This window comes from Ahaetulla prasina, chromosome 7 (genome assembly GCF_028640845.1).
Source record: "Ahaetulla prasina isolate Xishuangbanna chromosome 7, ASM2864084v1, whole genome shotgun sequence".
Lineage (NCBI taxonomy): Eukaryota > Metazoa > Chordata > Lepidosauria > Squamata > Colubridae > Ahaetulla > Ahaetulla prasina.
Genome location: NC_080545.1, coordinates 60,686,414 through 60,706,907, shown reverse-complemented (window position 1 = coordinate 60,706,907; position 20,494 = coordinate 60,686,414). Strand labels below are relative to the sequence as shown.

General features: G+C 38.4%; 1 protein-coding gene across 3 annotated transcripts in view; it reads left to right on the top strand.

Annotated features, from left to right (window-relative positions):
* The first annotated feature begins 614 nt into the window (after positions 1-614).
* The window catches only part of CDK17 (cyclin dependent kinase 17), an 87,343-nt gene continuing 67,463 nt past the window's right edge, over positions 615-20,494 (top strand). The window contains exons 1-2 of one of the 3 annotated variants that reach the window (XM_058191929.1): positions 1,084-1,287; positions 7,598-7,662. The gene's annotated coding sequence lies outside the window, so the exon portion shown is untranslated. The other 2 variants (XM_058191926.1, XM_058191928.1) reach the window with 2 other exon arrangements.

Below are 20,494 nucleotides of genomic sequence, written 5' to 3'. Positions count from 1 at the left end.
ATTAGAAAGCACGTAAAAAATACAAGTAGAAAAATAGGGACCACCTTTAGGTAACAGTGTTCCATGCGCCTTTGGCATTTAGTCATGCCGGCCACTTGACCACAGAGACGTCTTCGGACAGCGCTGGCTCTTCGGCTTTGAAACTGAGATGAGCACCAGTGCCACCCACTAGAGTTGGGAAAGACTGGCACATATGTGTGAGGGGAACCTTTACCTTTATATGATGTATAAAAATAAATGTCCATCTCTGCTGATTTTAATAGTTCCTATTCAAACACCTTCAGCCACTTTTAATTTATAGGTAGGATACAGAATGGAAACATGTATCAAAACAAAACAAAACAAAACAAAACAGAAATGCTCTTCGAATTAGAAACATGTATAATACAGGGCTTGTTCCTGGCAAACAGACAGCATTGGCAGGAGCATGTACATAAAATACCGTAATGGTAAAGTCTAAGTATGTAATCCCAGCCCGGATTTCCTTCAGCGAGGTTAAGTGTTCTAAAGAAAGGCTACTTCAACTTTAAATTGGAGTCGGGAAGGCCGTGGGCGCCCTTTCCAACCTAGTCCCGTATAGGCAGCAGCAGAGGCAGCAAACCACTCGCCAGCCGCTAGCTGTCGCACTGGTTCGGGTCTGCGCTGCGGCTGCTTCGCAGGGATCTGGTGCTCCTAGGTGGCCGCTCAGTCGTTCTTATTTGGCAACTACGCGCAGGGCGGCGGAGTCGTCAGGCAGCATCCGGAGTCGTACCGTGGCCGAGCAAAGGAAGTAACGCCGCGACAGCAAAGGCCGAACGGCGCGATCCCTGATCTAGTTGGCGGGCGGGCGGGCGGTGGTGGTGGGGGAGCAGCCATGTTAGCGAGGGGCATAAAGTGACTCTTTGAGCCGGGAAAGAGCCGGCCAGAACAGGAAGCGTGCTTGGGGCGGCGGCATTAGCTGGCGCGGGCTCGCCTGCGGAAGAAGAGGAGGCGGTAGCGGTGCAGCGGAGCCAGCGAGGAGGGAGCTCGAAAGGCTGAGGCAGGAGGAGGACCGCCCCGGCGCGGCAGAGATTCGGCGCGGCTCCTGCTGCTGGTGAGTTCAGGGCTGCTCATTGTCTGCCGTGCGCGCAGGTCAGGGGCCTGGCCCGAGGCGAGAGGGCGACGGTGCGGCTTCCTTTCAGCCCCAAGTGGGAGCAAAGTGGTCGGGTGGGTTTTTAGCGATCTGCACCGGTCTCCGGTGGCTGGAGATGTGCTTGGGGGAAATTGGAGAGGCGGAAGGACGACGTCCGTGAAGGATCTACTGTTTCGGTACGTGTGAATGGATGGGCTTTTTAAAATTAGGGCTCTGCTAGAACCGAATATGTTAGCACCGTAACAAACAAACAGACAAAAAAAGAGCTTTAGAGTCCTTCGACTTCGTTTGTCGCCCACTATCCTTCCCTTGGGGTGCACGGGAGCGGGTAATCCGGACCGGATGGTAATTGCGCATGAGGGGTAAGACGTGGTGAGAAGGCATTTATTGGCTTTACAATATTTGGCTTCTGTTTTCAATGCTTGTTCCTGGATGGGAGGAAGGAAAAGGGGCTTAATAGTAAAGAATTGATTGCCCTGATTTGAACTATTCCTGCTTTCCTGGCTCTGTGCATCGGTTCACCGAGAGCATTCAATTTGTTGGTAAATGGCTTTTCAGCTAAGTGTCAATTCTGCAAAGCTGTGCAGAGATGAAAGCAGGAACAGCATATTAAATATTGTTCTCTGTCTCTCCCTCCCTCCCTCTTTCACACACACAGAGATCGTTTTGATAATCATCGATCACTATATGATGTTGATGTTTAATAAGATTTGATATGTGCATACCATGCAGGTCTGGTTCCTCTAAGATCTGCTTTGTGTTTTAATTCTCAAGAAGATGGTAACAATTTTTTTCTCCTGACAGTTTCCCTGTATCTCAACTTTGGCAACATGTTTAAAATATCTATACATGTATAGTTCTATTTACTTCAACAAGCCATTTTGAGAGTGTTTTAGCCATATCTTTTCACTTCATCTTTCCCCCTCTCTTTAGGTTCCTTCTAAAGCAGACTTAAAATGACAGGATATAAGGCTGACACTGACCCTGAACCCCTTCCTTTTTAGAATTGATATTATCACAGATTCTGCATAAACAAAATAGCTTATTCTGGGAGAACAGCCTACTTGGTATGAATCACCATTTACAATTTTGTGGGAAGCAATACAGTGTGGTGTTTTCAGAAATGAATTAGCTTCTTTTTGCTCCCTGGCTAGCCTTATTCTTCTTCTTGCAAAGACTATTCAAGTAGCTTAAAACACATTTGGCATGTTGTTTACAACAGCTACTATTTGCCAGTGTTCAGTGGGCCATAAGGATGAGACAAGACAGAAGATGTAGCCAAATCATTCTATTTGGACTTCTTTTACCCTTATTTTTGTTACATGGTGCAAGTGTATATGTGTAAAAGTACACATCTGAATGGGCACAGTTTGTAGTAAATATTAAATGATTTGAAAAATTGTTAATTAAGGGAGGACATCAAATCTCTGAATTGTCACTCAAGTTCAAAGTTTATTCTTTAGTATTTCTACCTTTTAAAAGTATCTCTATAAGTTATTTCAGATAGGTCATTTGCTTAGGAAAAAGCCAGATAAAATACATACAATTGTACAGGGCATTGTGAAAATAGACAAACTGTTTATTATTTCTTATTACAATATACATTGTGCCCTTTCTTTGGGAGCTCAAGGTGGTGAAGATGGGTGTTGCCTGTTATTTCTTTCTCCCAACAATTACCATATGGAGGGAGGTTGAGTTGAGAAATGACTGCCCAATGGAAGTAACAATGTACGTTACAAAGCTGTGACTGGCTGTAACTGCACCCTTTTTACAGCCATTATTTATTTTGCATAAAGTGGAAGCATTGAGTGCTATGAGCTTGGTACTTAAACTTTGTCACTGAGCAAGGATCTGAATTCATCTTTTCAAAACTGCATCTATTATTTGTTGCAGTGTACTGGCCCCTTGCCATTTTTTTTCCAATAACCGCAATGTTAAATGTGCAAAAAGATTTTTCACTAACTGCTCTAAAGCTCTAAAAATCTCACAATTTGTTTTCTTGAACAGAAGACAATGATGAGAAGTGGAGGATAAGACTCCCAAACTACACAAAAAAGCATATGCAGTACTTTTAAGATTAATGTTCAATGTTTACTAGTGCAAGTACCATATTTGTTTAGGACTAATGTAAGTAAAAAGTTATGGTCTAATGGTTAGCTCAATGCCATCCTATGCATATTTGCTTGAAAGTAAATCCCTCTTTATTCAGAGAAGCTTATTCCCCAGTAACTTCACAGTTAGTGTGGTGGATGATTAATTCGCAGAGTAATTTATACACGTCCACTTAAAGTAAAGCTCTACTTTTTCCCAAGCAAGTGGATTCAGACGTGCAGACTCAGGCTGCTAAAGAAAATATATGAACTCATATTGATTGGGTCATATTTCATTTCATTGACTAGTTTTGCCTGCTTAATTCTACTTTATTTCCTTTATCATAAGCTACAGTATTACATCATTTTTTCTAGAGCTCTCTTACCTTTCTGAAACTCCCATTTTGGTCTGCATCTGATTATCCCGTGTTTCCTTTCTCATTTTCATCTTGCCTTTTTTCTTTGTGGTCTCTTAAGGAGCAGCAGAATCTATTTGCCTCATTCCCTTTTGGCAGCTGCTTCTCCCAGATGAGTTCCTTTTTTTCTCTTAGGATAGCTTTCATGACTAATCTAACTAGATGTTAGGTTCTTGCACCTTTTTGGGGTTGTTGGAAACATTTGGAATTGTGAGGTAATATATGGATACTTTCCCAAAATGTCTGCAGTGGCAATCTTATTTTGCCCAAGGCAAACTGATGGGCTTACCCTTTTCCCTTTCCAGCATCTTTGGGTGCTTTTTATCTTGGCAATGCACTTTTTTTTCCAGATGATTTCCAGTTACAACACTTATTGCATTTACATTTTACAAGAATGCCTCCTGGTCTTGTGCAGGCATTCAAAGCATTTTTATATGATTATGCATTTGGTTTTTAATCTATTACATTTCCATTTCTTATTTTTAATGACATGCTTTCAATAGTCTAAATGGGCCCTACTTCCCCCCCTCCCTCCTCAGAGTTGAGGATCCTTGAAACAGATACTAAAATGTGTAGAGGACACAATGGCATTGTGAAACCATATGCCAATGGTCATAAACCTGAATATTGCCTTCAGCAAAATGGGAGCATTGCTTTGTAGTGGTTCCAGATCTAGGTCTCAGCCAAATACCTTAGAAGGCTATAATAATTGAGGGAATCAAATGTTGTGGAGAATTGCACCATAGCTAACAATAATATATAAACTACGTCCAATATCTGTCTTGGGTCATCAAGGCTGGTTTCGTGGATTAAATTGTTTACAGCAGTGGTAGTGAACCTGGTCCCTACCGCCCACTCGTGGGCATTCCAGCTTTCATAGTGGGCGGTAAGGGTTTTGTCCGATACTGAAGCACTTTCCTTTTTTTTAATTTAATTGACTTTTTAAAAAAATTTCATAGCATTATTTAAAAACATTTTCATTAGGTTTTCATAAAATTCCCCGTGACAATTTAAATTTCTGAAAATATACTATTTGTATTGCCCGCACATAAGTTTAGTTCACATTACGTAAGTGAAACTAAACGGCGCTATAGTGTGACCACAAACAAAAGAGCCTCGTCCCAGAATAGCTCGCGCATCTCTCCCCACAAGCAGAGTTGGTAGCCGGTGCCCCACCCCCAAACCCAATCTATGATGTGCGAGAGGCATGCGCAGACAACGATACATGGCTTATTACTGTGGAACTGGTGGACGGTTAGAAAATTTTACTACTGACAGAGATACAAAAGTGGGTGGTAGGTATAAAAAGGTTGACTACCCCTGGTTTACAGGGCAGTCTACTGCAAGAGATTGAAGCAGTATAGATTGTTTTAAGCTATAATTCAAAACAATCCAGATTGTTTCATATAAATGCAAGTTACAAGGTCTGTGTTACAGATTCTATGTGAGTGAAACTTTTTTTTGGTGTAATGCTCAGTACAGTTGAACATCTGCATATAACCAAATTCTTTGATGGAATTCATCTTGATAGAATATCCCCCCCACAAATGTTTTGTAATGTAAAAAATATATTTCCATTATTATACACTGACCTATGTTTTAGTGTGATATTTGAACACAGCTTTTAATTGACAATAAGAAAAACTAGTGGATAAATAAAAGCATGTTTTTCATATGCTGAATTCAGTTCTAAACCTGTGAAGTATTTTTTACAGATTTTAAATGAACAACATGTTTATTTAATCATGCTTGAAATATAAAAAATAATACTGGAACACTTATTGCTTTAGGAACTGACACAAAGTTATGGTTATCTTTAAGTTTGATATTTATGGTAACTAATAATTTTGTTATTTTACATTTTCATTTTTGAGGAGGGTTTGTTTATGATGTCATGTGTTGTATTGCTTATAAACAAAAGTGACAGATGAAAATCTGATTTCATTAGTGGTTTTTAATTTTTTCAATGAAACATTTCAGACGATAACATATTTGCTTTGCCCTGGCCAGTTTTTCATACTCTAAATAACTTCTGTCATTTCCTTTAAATTCTCTTTATTGGCAGCACAAGTTTTGTTAACCTAGACACGCCTCAAATATCCCTTTATAAAATATTCTGCTTTCATACATTTTTCTTCACTTATTTTTCCCCCTATTTATTTATTTATTTATTTATTTATTTATTTATTTATTTATTTATTGCATTTGTATACCGGCTTCTCCCGAAGGACTCAGGGCGGTTAACAGTCAATTTAAAAGATACAATAAATATACAATAAAAACAAAACTAAAATTTATATAAATAATGGCCAAAATTAAAAATTAAGTAATATAAAAACTAAAACCCCGTTTAAAATTACTTAATCAGGCTAGCCCAGCTCGGCAGAATAAAAGAGTCTTCAATTGGGGCCGGGATAGCTCAGGCAATAGAGAAGCCTGTTATTAGAACACAGAGCCTGCAGGTTCGAGCCCGGCCCAAGGTTGACTCAACCTTCCACCCTTTATAAGGTAGGTAAAATGAGGACCCAGATTGTTGGGGGGGCAATAAGTTGACTTTGTAAAAAAAAAATATACAAATAGAATGAGACTATTGCCTTATACATTGTAAGCCGCCCTGAGTCTTCGGAGAAGGGCGGGGTATAAATGTAAACAAACAAACAAAATTTCACGGCGGAAAGTCCGGCGGAAAGTCCGAAGGTCGGGGAGTTGGCATTCCAGAGGGCAGGAGCTCCCACAGTTTTTTGTTGATACATTTTACTTACTGTGTTTCCCCAAAAATAAGACCCTATCTTATATTTTTTTGAACCCTGAAATAAGCACTTGGCCTATTGCCATACACTCAAAAGCCCGATTGGGCTTCTTATCAGGGGATGCCTTATTTTTGGGAAAACAGGGTAGTACTTTGAATTTATATCATGTTGTTTATTTGGATGTATTTTTGTAATATTTTCATATAATAAGTATTAGGAGATAACAGTAAAGTGGTTAATCAACCTACCATAGTGCAATAATAGTTACTGCTCTAGATGGTACGGCAAAATAATTAGAAGTAATAAGCTTCTTTTTCTAATTTCTTATATGAAAATTATTTCTTTTTCTTTGAATATTTGCTCTTCTCTTAATGGAGTTGTCAATATTTTAAACAACTGTGATCTCATGGACTGCATTTTGATTAGCAAGTGTCATCACACAGAATATTCTTCAATTCATTAAGACAAAGAAACAAGCTAAATGCTACTCTCTTTTGTTTTTCTGCCTTGTTACTTTTATCTGACTGTATCCTGCTCTAAATTCTTGGACCTTACTCCTATTTAGATAGGGTTTTCAAATGTTACCCTCCTATTATAAATAGTTCATTATGATGACAAATTTGTTCTCTGCAAGTCCTGACGAATGCTGCAAAAGGCAAGAATACCAAAATTTTTGAACAACTTATCTCTATTACTATTTGACTGAATCCATTTGTTCAGTGGTAGCATAGTTGTCTATGACTATAGGTGTAGAATACTACAAATAAATCTCATTTTAAAAAATCAGACAACCACCTTGCAAATTCTAAATTAAACTGTAAGAGTCCAGTTTGTTTGTTGAACAATTTCCCCCACACATAAAAGGCTTGCATGAAGCAGAATGAAGACCATCCGTCTGAATCCCAACTAGCTTTCTCTTTTTATTTTAACTTTCTGTTGTCATTTGCTTATCTCCTTTTCTTTTCTCCTTTTCTTTTGAAACAGCTCAAGTTTCAAAAGAAATAGAATAGTATTCTATTCTACCATTTGAAATTATGTTGCAGGGTTCATTATGGGCTATTCTTGTGCAGATAAGGATGATGATAATGTATCTAAATTAAATGATCAAAATCTCATGCAAGAATCTCTATCTTGTGAAATATTAGTCATTCTCAAATATTTATTTTTAAAATAATCAGTCTAATAGAGTGGCAGATGCTATGGCATTCATGGTGCTTCTTCCTTTTTTAGTCTCTTAGTTTTGCCTTGTGTAAGTGCTTGCCTCCTCCAGGAGTGTTAGGAAGGACCTAAAGATGGTAAGCAGAACTGGGAGTTATAGCTCTCCTTCTTCGTATGTGTATATTGTTGTATTATATGCTTGTAAAAAGGGGCAGGGCTTCAATCACCTGGTTGTACTCAGCATTTTGGCATATTTGACCCCTCCCCTCCCCCAGATACCCATTGTTTTCCTGAGGTTTATAGCTAAACAAGGATTTAAATCATGAGCCTTGGTCCACTTTTGTTTTTTCTTTCATTAACCATTGTTTTTCCAAAGTGAGTTGATGTGTTCACGGTATTGTTAATTTAATCTTATTTCAGCTTACTGAAACAAGAGTCTTCTACAAAATCTCATCAGAGTAAATCATACAATTATGAACTTTTTTCTTTCCTCAACTAGTTTGGAATATAAACTATGTATTTTATTCATTATGACTTGGGCCTTTACCTTGGCTAAATCTATTCTGTGGAAAAGAGCTATGGCTTTTTACCACCTTTTTTTTTAACTGTGTTTGAAGTTAATGAGATTCACCTCCTCCTATGAGTCAGCAGGAATGTATAATTTATTTCAGAGTTCAACAGGGTGGATCAAGAGGTGAAGTTTACTGCTCTGCTACGGAGCTTATTTTCTAGCCGTCCAGATTCTTGATGTAGAGCTTTCTTTCGTTCTTTCTCCTTCCTTTTGGAATCTCTATCATTTTGATGTACAATAATTTAAATCCACTGTGATAAAATAGCACATTGCATTTTCAACTGGAAGACCTCAAACCATTCTGCTGTTATCACCAGTCTCGCAACTAGTCTTGCTCATATTTTACACATTAAACATTAAAATGGGGCAAAGATCCTTCTGGGAGACTGGGAATTGAAATTTAGTCTCCTGGTATTCTAAAGGACTGCAGAAGGCCATATAGTGATATCATAAAAAATGAGGGGTTTTTTCCCCCATTTCTTTCTGTGTCCTGAGGCTTGTCAGGTAAGGGAAATTAGAGGCTAGGACTAATGTCTTCTGGGAGTGCATGGAATTGCATGGAAAAAAATCTGTCTCTCCAACGTAAACAGTCCCTTAACCCAACCTAATAGGAATATTCAGCTAGGCATCAACATCACAGGCCCATTAAAAAACAAATGTTTCGAGTGCTCTTCTAAATACCTAGAACTGCTATAGACAGTATAGTTTAAGGTTTTGAAACCACCATGGAGAAATTCTGACTGCTGGCCCCTACAACTCATACTTCCCATGCAGGCAGAATCCTAAGCATTCTATCTAGATCAGGCCTGACAGGACGGGCAGATTCATTTTAGACAAGGTGTATTAAATGGATTTCTCATTGCTCCTAACAAAGCTGGCTCCCAGTGGTTTACAACACAACTCCCAATAAAATTTAGCAAATATAAAGCTAGTAATATTATACAACCATAATTAATAAAGTTAAAACCAAAAAAGATAGAAACATGGCATCAATATTTAAAAGTCCAATATATACCTTTAAATTAAGGTCATTGTGGAAGAAAATCTAACATAGAAAAGCAAGTTTAAAATTTTCTTAGAACACAGACAAACCAATCTGGGAAAGGAATTTCTTGGTGTTGGCATTACCACCAAAGGCATGTACAGTTAGCCAAACTAAGAAACCAGAATTGTGAATGCTAGTAATACTTTTGATATAACATTGCAGAAACAATCTTGCAAGTCTGGATGCACTTCCCCTCCACCCTCCCTTTATTTTTGTGAGAATTAAGTACGTAGTCTTGCTTGAGGTGCTTACTCAGATTTGTCTCAACTTCAAGATTTATTTTATCTGGCCATTGTCTTGGTAGCAGCTCTTCCACTTTTTCTTCAAGGCAATTCTTTCTGCCTGTTACTCCTACCTCTGTAGTGGTTGTTGACATCTTCTCAGAACAGTACACACTAAGCATCTTCTTCAAAAAAAGACATCCTAGGCCACACTTCATATAGAAGAAGCTGTTTGTCCAGTCAAACAGGGTCCAAACCCTCTAGGGATTTGGCATGTTGGCTTGTACTGTACTGTATTGTTCTAATAAATTTCTTCCCACTGAGCAGTTTGGTGAACTGGTTCATTCATATAATTTTATTTTTCTGAAGGATTTTTACTCTTTTAGCAATCTATTCTTTCTCTTTTCTTGTATTTATATATGTAATTGGCATGCAGCATCCCTTTTTCATTTCTTTACATTGCATTCTTAGTCCTATCTTTTTATTTGTCCTTTTCAGATCTGAGGAATGTTGCTGCTCATTCTGCCCAAATTGTAAAGTAATTGTTTATTTAGCCATTCATCAGCATATGGATATATATATAAATATGGTCAGAAACCTCTGAATAAAAGGGGCAAAGAAAAAGTAACAGCTGGCAAGGCAACTTTTCTGAGGCTTCCATGCCCATGAGGGTATGAGCAAGTGTCCCATCTCTTGTTCTCCACAGGCATATTAGAGCAGGTATATAAACAAAATGATGTTGATGGCAATATACAAGTAGAATCTGAAACAAGCGACATTCAAATATCCAGCTTTAAACCACCCAGGACTTGATAAAAATGTAAAGGTTCCCCTTGCACATATGTGCTAGTCGTTCCTGATTCTAGGGGGTGGTGCTCATCTCCGTTTCAAAGCCAAAGAGCCATCACTGTCCGAAGATGTCTCCGTGGTCATGTAGCCGGCATGACTAAACACCAAAAGCGCACAGAACTCTGTTACTTTCCCACCAAAGGCGATCCCTATTTTTCTACTTGCATTTTTTACATGCTTTCGAACTGCTAGGTTGGCAGAAGCTGGACAAGTAACGGGAGCTCACCCCATTATGCAGCACTAGGGATTTGAACCACTGAACTGCTGACCTTTCGATCAACCAGCTCAGCGTCTTAGCCACTGACCCACCACATCCCTCAGGACTTGATAGCCAGTAGCAAAAGTGATTTATGCTGTCTCTTCAGATTGTTGCATTTGGACCAACTCGTTATGGGCACAGGACTGAAAAAATCTGGATGACCATTGAATGATGGTAAAGAGATAATAGAGCATTGTAACCTATTTCCAATGGTGGGATTCAGCCAGTTCGCACCACTTCGGGAGAACCGGTTGTTAACTTTCTGAGCAGTTTGGTGAACTGGTTGTTGGAAGAAATCATTAGGGTAGAGAACCGGTTGTTAAATTATTTGAATCCCAATACTGTCTATTTCTATTTTCTAAAAGTCATAAGGATACTTGCAGCCTACATTTAGTAGTTCTGGCTAGTATGGGTAGCATAGCTTAAACTAGGTCCACATATTGCACTACCAAGCCGTAATGCTATTTGTTTTATTTTGTTTATAATAAAAACCCAGATATTGTAATATATATCATGATTTGTAGCATAGCATTTTTATGTTAAGTCTTAAATCCTCATTAGTAGTGATTTATTAAATCGGGGCTGTCAAACTCTCGGCCTGCGGGCCAGATGCATCATGCGCTGGCCATGCCCACACCCGGTTTAGCGAAGGGGGAAAAAGTCCTGATACATCATGTGATGCTGCCGTGACATGAATTTGACACCCCCGTATTAAATGAACTAACGTGTGTATGTATATGTGTGTATGTGTGTGTGTATACACACACACACACACACACACACATAATGATTTATTATGTGTGTGTGTGTGTATGTTATATGTATGTATGTATTCTCTTGCTCTGTCAACAAGTTGAGCACACTACCCTTTTGGAATAGACAAATATAGTTTTCATTAGTGAAAAAGCAAGATATGTTTTAACTTCATAGCCATCAGATATAACCAGGCAATTTCCAGACTGCTGAGATCACTTGAGTTATATGTTAAGGTAAAAGGATGTATTGCGATACCAAGTAATCTGCTCCTTTAAAATTGAGGTATATCTAATCATTTTCCTCTAGGGGAAGGAATGAATATAGATGGAAGGAATGCAGTAAGGATATCCTTCTTCAAAGCAATGTGTCAGATGAGCATAGCTGGACCTCCCTTTTCCTCTGCCCTTATCGTTTGATAATCTTTTATTTTCTTATATACTTTAGTTATTAACTGTGTGAACTAAAGCAGGAAACAAAGAAAAAAGAAGAAAAAGAACATGGCAGAACAGCCTTTCTGTGCTTTCTCTGTTATCTCAGTAGGCTTTGTACGGGAATACTTCTTTGCAGTAGTATACTGGCTTTTCTTTGTTTGAAAGAAAGAAAGCAGATATATATGGCATTAGAAATCTGTGAAAACTTCACAGTAGTGTACATTGGATCTGATATTCATACCAGGTTGTAGTAGCTAGCAAGACTGTAGTAATGATATTGAGAGTTTTTGAAATTAGGTACAGTGCTTGTGTGTGTCCCACGCTTTAGTATGAATTGAATTTAAAAAATGAATTTTGAGGGGGAAATGCCATGTAATGGATTTGGAATAAGACAATGTCTGGTAAAGTCACTTTTGTAAACAAAAAGCATATTAAGAGTGCATTCATCAATTTTGACATTTTGAAGGCACTTTTAATCGTAAAAATTTCCTGTACTCCTTACCGATCTCTATCACCCTTCTGTTGTTCTTGCTTCCAAATTGCTATCAAACCATGTTTTCTTGATGCATAGCTATGCTATGTATGTCTTCTTCAGTTTTAGTATATCAGTAGTCAGCAAAGAAAATATCTGCTAGACTAGGCACTTTGGCAGGAATAAGTGGAGTTTACAGAAGGATACTGTCTGTCCTCCTCCTATGTTCCATGTGGGCACTTCCCAAATTAAAATAAAATGAAACAGAATGTATGGGAAGATACCAGGGCAAAAATATCTCAGAAAGGAGGAAGCAGACCCTCCATGATAATGCAGCTAGCTAAGTCCTGCACAGCTAGTGACTAGCTGCTAGGCAACCAGGTCTCTTGCTTGGAAATGGGGGTAGGGAAGTGGTTGAAAGTGATGACAAATATAAAGAAAATGGTATATAAGTAACAAGAGGCAGATATAACACCCCTTGTTTTTAAGATACGACATTACAAAAATCCGGACTATGAATCTACAGGTAAAGAAAGATATGAGCCAGAATATATTATACATTATAATACTGTAAATTATAATATACATTATAAATCCCTATTCATCAGCTTATTGGGTACCCTTTCGTTCCCTAAATAGTGAACTTCTGACCATTTCAGGGTACTCTTCATGCAGAATAATATTAATATGATCCTCTTTTTCACCAATAAAACAGTGGAATTTTCTTCCCTTCTTCCTTATCGGAATACCCATTAGGATCAAAATTAGGAAAGAGAAGAATGAAGGGTAGAAAAAGGACTCGGGAAAAGAAAGCATAATAGAAAAGCCAAACATTGGGAGTAAAATGGCTGCTGTGGAGGATGGCTAGTGATCGGAAAAAGGTTAGGGTTAATTTTTCCAACGCTTCTAAGGCATAGTTCTGCCATTTTCACTTATAGCTGGTGATGGTATAAGAGCAGTATTGTGGGGCCAGGAGGGAAGATTAGTATTGTTAGAGCATGGTTATGCCTTATTAAAAATGCAAGTGGAAGAAGCGGGGTTAGAATCTAATTCAGTGGTCCCCAGTCATTGCAGCTTGGCCCAGGGAGGGAGGGGAACTGGGCCGCGTGAGTGGTGGACTGGCACACATGTGCATGTAGCTCAACTTGCACAAGTTGAGCTGCATGCATGTGTGCACGCACACTGGCCCACCACTTGCACAAGTCGAACTGTACACGTACGTGGAGGCCCGCTGCTTGCAGGGCCTGGTTCCAAATAGGCCATGGCCCAGTAGTGAACCACAGCCCAGGGGGTAGGGACTCCTGATCTAACTGGTTTATCCTGTTTCCCCAAAAATAAAACCTAACAAGAAAATAAGCCCTAGCATGATTTTTCAGGATGCTCGTAATATAAGCCCTGCCATAAAATAAGCCCCAGTTAAGAATGTCAGCCAGACAGATGCATTTAGTACCATATTTCCCTAAAATAAGACCTAACTGGAAAATAAGCCTTAATGTGTCTTTTGGAGCAAAAATTAATATAAGACCCAGTCTTATTTTCCGGGACATACAGGTATGTGCCATGCTAAATTTATTAAAGAAGGAGCATCTGTGGTTTTCTTCACCACTACTGTTTGTAAGGAAAGCTCATTCAATGTGAGCAGAGTACATTACATGGAAATATGATTTGTTTGTGTTTAAAATGGTTATCTCAACTTTATGGTAGATAATGGGCTGTTTCTGGTAGTATTTAAATCTGTAAAATGATATGAAAGTTTGTTAAAGAGCAAAGTTGCATATAGCCTTTTGAAAGGATTACCTTAAATAAACCACAGGTATAGTCTTCTCTTTTTTGTTTGCCCCATTGATTAAACAAATAATCCTCCTTTAAATTTCTACAAGAAAAGGATTCCTGCAGTTATTAATGTATACCATGTGTATGGCCAAAGTTAGCGTAGGAATGTGGCACAGTAATGGTTAAGGCATCGAGCTAGAAATTGGGAGGCCGTGAGTTCTAGTCCTGCCTTAGTCATAAAGCCAGCTGGGTGACCTTGGTCTGTCCCTCTGTCTTAGCCCTAGGAAGGAAGCAAAGGCAAGCCACTTTTGAAAAACCTTGCCAGGAAAACTGCAGTGATTGGTCCTGGCAGTCTTGAAGAATTGAACATGATTGAACAGAAGAAAATATTTATCAGTATTTTGTAAAAGAAATTATTCTTATTGTTCAGATCCTTGTTCTACAATGGCAATGTTTTATGTGCCTTGTGTCCTCAAAACCACCGCTTGGATCACATATTCTGAAGATCTTAGTTCTTTGTAGTACTGATTGGGCATTTAAGAATGCATGTTGCTACAAGTTGTAACAACTGAATAATCTTTACTGCATATTTAAAAAATGTTGGAAATCACAAATGGTTTAATGTTCTATCTTATTTGGTATAAGTTGTTACCAATGTCATTTTGCAGATCTGTCATGCCAATGTAAATCCTTTGATTTGAGTCAACCAGTTTATGAATTTTATGTAGGTAGCAGATGGTTCTTGCAACAGTATGAAGATTGGTTTGTTGAAAAAGAGTTCAAGCATGTCTTTGTTTAAAAATTAAAACAATCTGGCTGTTAAACATACCGCACATTAAATTGTAATTTGTAAAGGATACATGAAAATGGTACTTTATCAAGGTTGACTCAGCCTTCCATCCTTCTGAGGTCAGTAAAATGAGGACCCAGATTGTTGGGGGCCACATGCTGACACTGTAAACCACTTAGAGAGGTAAAAGCAGTGGTATATAAGTGAAGTGGTATATAAGTCTAAGTGCTATTGCTATTATACAAAGTATCTCTTATTGAATAAATTACTACTGCTTGAGCTTACACAATATATTAAATTATAAATCTTGAGGTGAGCAACTACAAATGTCGGAGATTACAATTCCTGAACAAGTAGGCCAGTAGTGGCCATTTACTCATATGTTTAATTTTTTTAAGGATTTAAACTTTAAAGTTTCAAGTGGTATGAAATGAGAGCCCCTTAGAAGGGAAACAATTTCCACCCCCACCTTTAAATTCCCCAGTTCCTGATAAATGGCCTGTAATTGGACCACTAAAATTAGGCTCATTTTGGCATAGTCTTATTGTTCTGTGGGATATATATATGTACATCATGGGTTGCTCATTTCTGTCATAAAACATGGTTTGCAAACGATAATAGTTGGGTTCCTCAATTACAATCAGTCAAAATCAGAGAGTTCATAATATGGCCTAATATGCTTGCTGAATCAAAATATGAATGGAACATATGTAGAATAATTGTAAATTTTTCATCATGTATGCAAGCAATACATGTATGAGATGAATTGTCCCTATGATATTTTTTCCATTCTTGCATAATGTACATTGAGCTTGTTATAAATTCATGTTGGGACTATGAGCATATGATTTATGCTGTGTAAACCATAAATATTTGATTCAGTATTTTCACTGTTCATTTAACAGAATCTTCTGGCAATAATTGAAAAGAAAGCCAATCCCCTGAAGAACTTGCATCTCTTGTCAGCATTATCTCCTCATTAATGCTGTCTGCAGTCAGCACTCTGCTTGGTGGCTTTTGAAATAATGTTTTACATGATGAATAAAGAATCCTCTGTCTTAGTTGTTTCTAAGTACCAGGCTTTTGTCAGGAGCTGAACAAGAGTAGCATGTAAATATATTTAAGGAAGTATTTGCCAAATATTTGTTAAACTCTGTTTTAAAAGCTATATTTCTAACTTGAAATAAAATCGAATAGCTGCTAAATAAGAAATGTGACTTGTTTGTACATATGCAAAGTAGAATTCTTGCAGGCCTTTTAGATGAGGGCAAAATATTAGGTGAATTTGAAAATCAGAAACGTAAAATGGAATAATTTTATACATCTGTAAACATTTAGGTAATCTTCACTATCTGTTTCATCTAGTGGCTATTATCCATTATTTGTATATTAAGTAGACTTAATATAATTTTAAATACACTTTTTATACCATCTGTTTCCACTTTAAATATAATCTGGTTTTAGCTGACTTACACATATTATAATCACTCAGTTTAATATGCTGATTTAGTGGCCTGATTGAGAGCTGTCTGCATTTCTTTTATTTCTTCACTTTGTAGGGTTAAGATAGGAAAGCAACCAGAGTCGTTCTTGAAAATAGGAATGAATGCTCAGCTATAAATCTCTCATTTGATGCTCCTTCTCTTATCAGTCTTACCTTATCTGTTGTTTAAATGTTATATAAAGACATATTTTTGATTTATTATATCAACCTCCACTCCTCCCACAACTACTCCTTCCTTGCTGTATGTGGTCTCTCCTTTCTGAGACCCCTGTTGGTCTGAGAAGAATACTTTGAGCACTTTGCTCCCTATTATAAATTTGAACAGTTGCTGGCAAATCACCAAATCAAAAATTATGATTATTTAAAGAATCTTCGCTCCCACATTATATTTGGCAGATAATCTTTTGAATCTCAACAACTGAAAATGCATAATGTATATAAAATGCAGTGACTATTTTTAGTTTCTCTGTTAAGAGGCAACTGTTATTTCCCAGCTAGGTGGAAAGTTTTTGACATGAAGATGCTGTTGCAGCTGTAATACTTCACACAGGAACTACTGACCTTTAGGGACAGAACTGGTTAGATTTCTGCAGTGAATCCTTGCAGTCTCCAAATGTGTCCATAATGTGATGTTATGCCTACAGTTGGGATCTGTGCCAAGGAAGGTGCAGTTTTGGTTCCTTTTCATCAAGTTGTGGCTGGATCTTATCTTCCCACAGATAGGTTTGGCTGTGCTAATTCTTCGTATAACTTAAAATTAGCCTTCAAGATGATGCTTGAAAGTAACCCCATAATTATGAAGGAAATAACCTCATAAAGTATAACTTAAGGTTTTTCAGTTGTAGGTATCCCTATGTTGAATCCTGGAAGTGCAAAGAGAAGTACAAATCTGGAACACGGAGGTACAAAAAAGACTCAAGCCTAATTTGCCATCATTCACATTTAAGGGTCTCCATGAATAGATCACCGCAGATGGGGACTGCAGCCAAGAAATTAAAAGATGCTTGCTCCTGGGGAGGAAAGCTATGGCAAAACTAGACAGCGTACTAAAAAGCAGAGACATCACCCTGCTAACAAAAGTGCATATAGTCAAGGCTATGGTTTTCCCAGTTGCAATGTATGGCTGTGAAGGCTGGACCATAAGAAAGGCTGACGCCAAAGAATCGAGGCCTTTGAACTCTGGTGCTAGAGAAGACTCCTGCAAATCCCTTGGACTGCAAGGCAATCAAACCGGTCAGTCTTAGAGGAGATCAACCCTGCTCTTTAGAAGGCCAGATCCCGAAGATGAAACTGAAATACTTTGGCCATCTAATGAGAAGGAAGGACTCACTGGAGAAGAGCCTAATGCTGGGAAAGATTGAGGGCAAAAGAAGAAGGGGACGACAGAGAATGTGGTGGCTGGATGGAGTCAGTGAAACAGTCGGCGAGAGCTTAAATGGACTCCAGAGGATGGTAGAGGACGGGAAGGCCTGGAGGAATGATATCCATGGGTTTGCGATGGGTTCGACACAACTTCGCAACTAACAACAACAATGAATAGATTTACCCAAATAACTTACTTATCCAGTATTACACTGTAGAAGTGTCAAACTTTTATGTTAGTCCATTTTTTCCTATAGCATTATTAGCAATTTCAAAAAAACTTCTTTAGGTAGCTGAAAATATAATGCAGACAATTATTGTAAATCAATTGTCTATAACCCATCCGGATATACCATTGACTTCTTCTGGTTAGGTGGGCACTTGAGGAATAAAGTACTGAGTTCTAACCATATACCTTTTTTGTTTTCCAAGAATTCCTTTGGGATGAATGATTTATAAGTAAGGATTATGCTTGAAGTTGGTGTTTTTCTTTTCAGGGAGCTATCTTCCTCCTTTTCTGAAATAAAAATAATTTTTAAAATTAAAATCAGCATATATGCCACGGATATGTTCCTTGGACCCTTGCTCGTAAGCTAATTAAGGCAGAGTCTCTTTGATTAACATCATACACTTCTGTCCAGGCTTCTTTCTTACATGGTCTAAGTTACCATTTATGAAAGTTGTCTCCTGACTCACTTGCAGTGTTTTGTTTGTTATGTCTTTTTGTTCTATTCGTTTTCTTCAGCCTCCCACAATTTTTCACAGTAGGCAATAAAATACAATTATGGATGTCCAAGACCTCTTGTTCTCAAACCTTTTATAGTTGACTGAACTGAAACTTATTTTCCCCAAATATAAATTTCACTGAGTATTTTTAAGCAAGATTAATTCAAAGATCCTCCAGCACGTGAACTATTTGGAACCATTGTACCTATTGTATGTATACATTAGAACTGGCACATTCTGATAAACAAAGAATATTCAGCTTGGATTGGTTATTCATGTTCTAGAAATGTAATGTTCCAGAACATTATTATTATTTATTATTATTATTTTTTTATTATTCGAATTTTTATACCACCCTTCTCCGAAGACTCAGGGCGGTGTACAGCACAGATAAAACATGGATACCAAAACACTTAAAATCCAATATTAGTTAAAATCTAATTCAATATGCTGAGTTATTAAAATAAATATGTAAAAATACTAAAAATTTCTTAAAACCCCACTAAAACCCTCAATAAAATTGTTAGGCCAGCCCTGCTTGGTGAAAAAAGAAGGTTTTAAGCTCACGCTTAAAGGTCCGAAGATCAGGGAGAAGACGTAGCCCCACAGGTAGTTCATTCCAGAGGGCCGGAGCCCCCACAGAGAACGCTCTTCCCCTGGGGGCCGCCAGCCGACATTGTTTGGCCGACGGCACCCTAAGGAGGCCCTCTCTGTGAGAGCGCACCGGACGATGGGAGGCTGTAGGTGGCAGCAGGCGGTCCCGTAAATATCCCGGTCCCATGCCATGGAGCGCTTTAAAGGTGATGACCAAAACCTTGAATCGCACCCGGAAGACCACCGGTAGCCAATGCAGCCTGCACAGGAGAGGTGTTACATGGGAGCTGCATGACGCTCCCACTATCCCCCGCGCGGCCGCATTCTGCACCAGTTGGAGCCTCCTGGTGCTCTTCAAGGGGAGCCCCATGTAGAGAGCATTGCAGTAATCCAGGCGAGATTACAAATGTTTAGCTTCCTTTCTTAGCTTATTTGAACTTCTCAGATACTTGATGTGGCACAACTGTTAAGAAACCCTTATGTATCCAAATAAAACTGTTGATACATCTAAAAGAATGAATCTCTAGACTCTTCTGCATTTTCTTAAGTTTAAACTCAGAAGCTCTTTTTCATACCTTAATGCTTTGTGTTTCCCATTCTCAGCGCTAGGTGACTGACATTTTCAGAATTCCTGCTCTTGGAAATTCTAGCTCCCAAATACATTGCACAATGAACCACTTCTGAGAAGAGGATTAATTTATGGAAAGTGGCCTGTTCCAGCCAAATCCAACGAAGACAAAAAGAAAAAAGAGAGATAAAGGCACTTTTCCCTTCCCATTTCTGGTTCCAGCAGCCTCACGTTTCTCTCTACAGCAGGGGTCTTAGAGCTGAGGAACTCTGGGAGTTGAAGTCCACAAGTCTTAAAGGGGCCAAGGTTGGAGACCCTGTTCTACAGCAGCCTTTACTCCATTATCACTAGTTCTCCCATTAGTAGATTTGATTTACACAGTCCAATCTTCAGAAATTGATGAAAGATCTCCCTTGATCTAATGTTCCAGGTCATCTTTTGTTCATCAGGAGAGTAGAAACCGAGACTTTCCCCCATTTATCTCAAAATCACTGAGATTGTAGTTGGCTTTCTCATCCCCACTCTACTTTTTAAAGGAATATTTCCTTGATTAAAATGATTAATTCCACCATGTTCTCTTATTCTTGGGCAGTTCAGTCTTTTAGAATGTCTTTTAGTAGATCCTTTCTGTACGGAACAGTCCAAGATGTTACATGGATTGGTCTTCCACTCAAATTCCATTCTTTACTTCTGCCTGGGTGTGCCTTGAGTGAACTATGTGATAGACTGCTTTGAAAGGCTTGTTCTCTTGTGCTTAGGAGTCTTTCCTTTTCCAAGATGCTCCTTCAGGGCAGATTTCACAGCTAAGTTTCAATCCAGCATTTTTTCTTTTCTAAAATATGGCTGTTTTACCTTATGTAAACGAGACTTATGACTGCTGAAGTTACTGCCACTGATGTGTGGGACCAGGCCTACTGATTTCCTAAAGAAGCTTATGCTAAATCTATAGATTACCTTCTAATGACCTTTTGATCTATTTGACATACAGTGCATTCAGAAAGTATCCAGACCACTTTACTTTTTTCAATTTTGTTATGCTGCAGCCTGA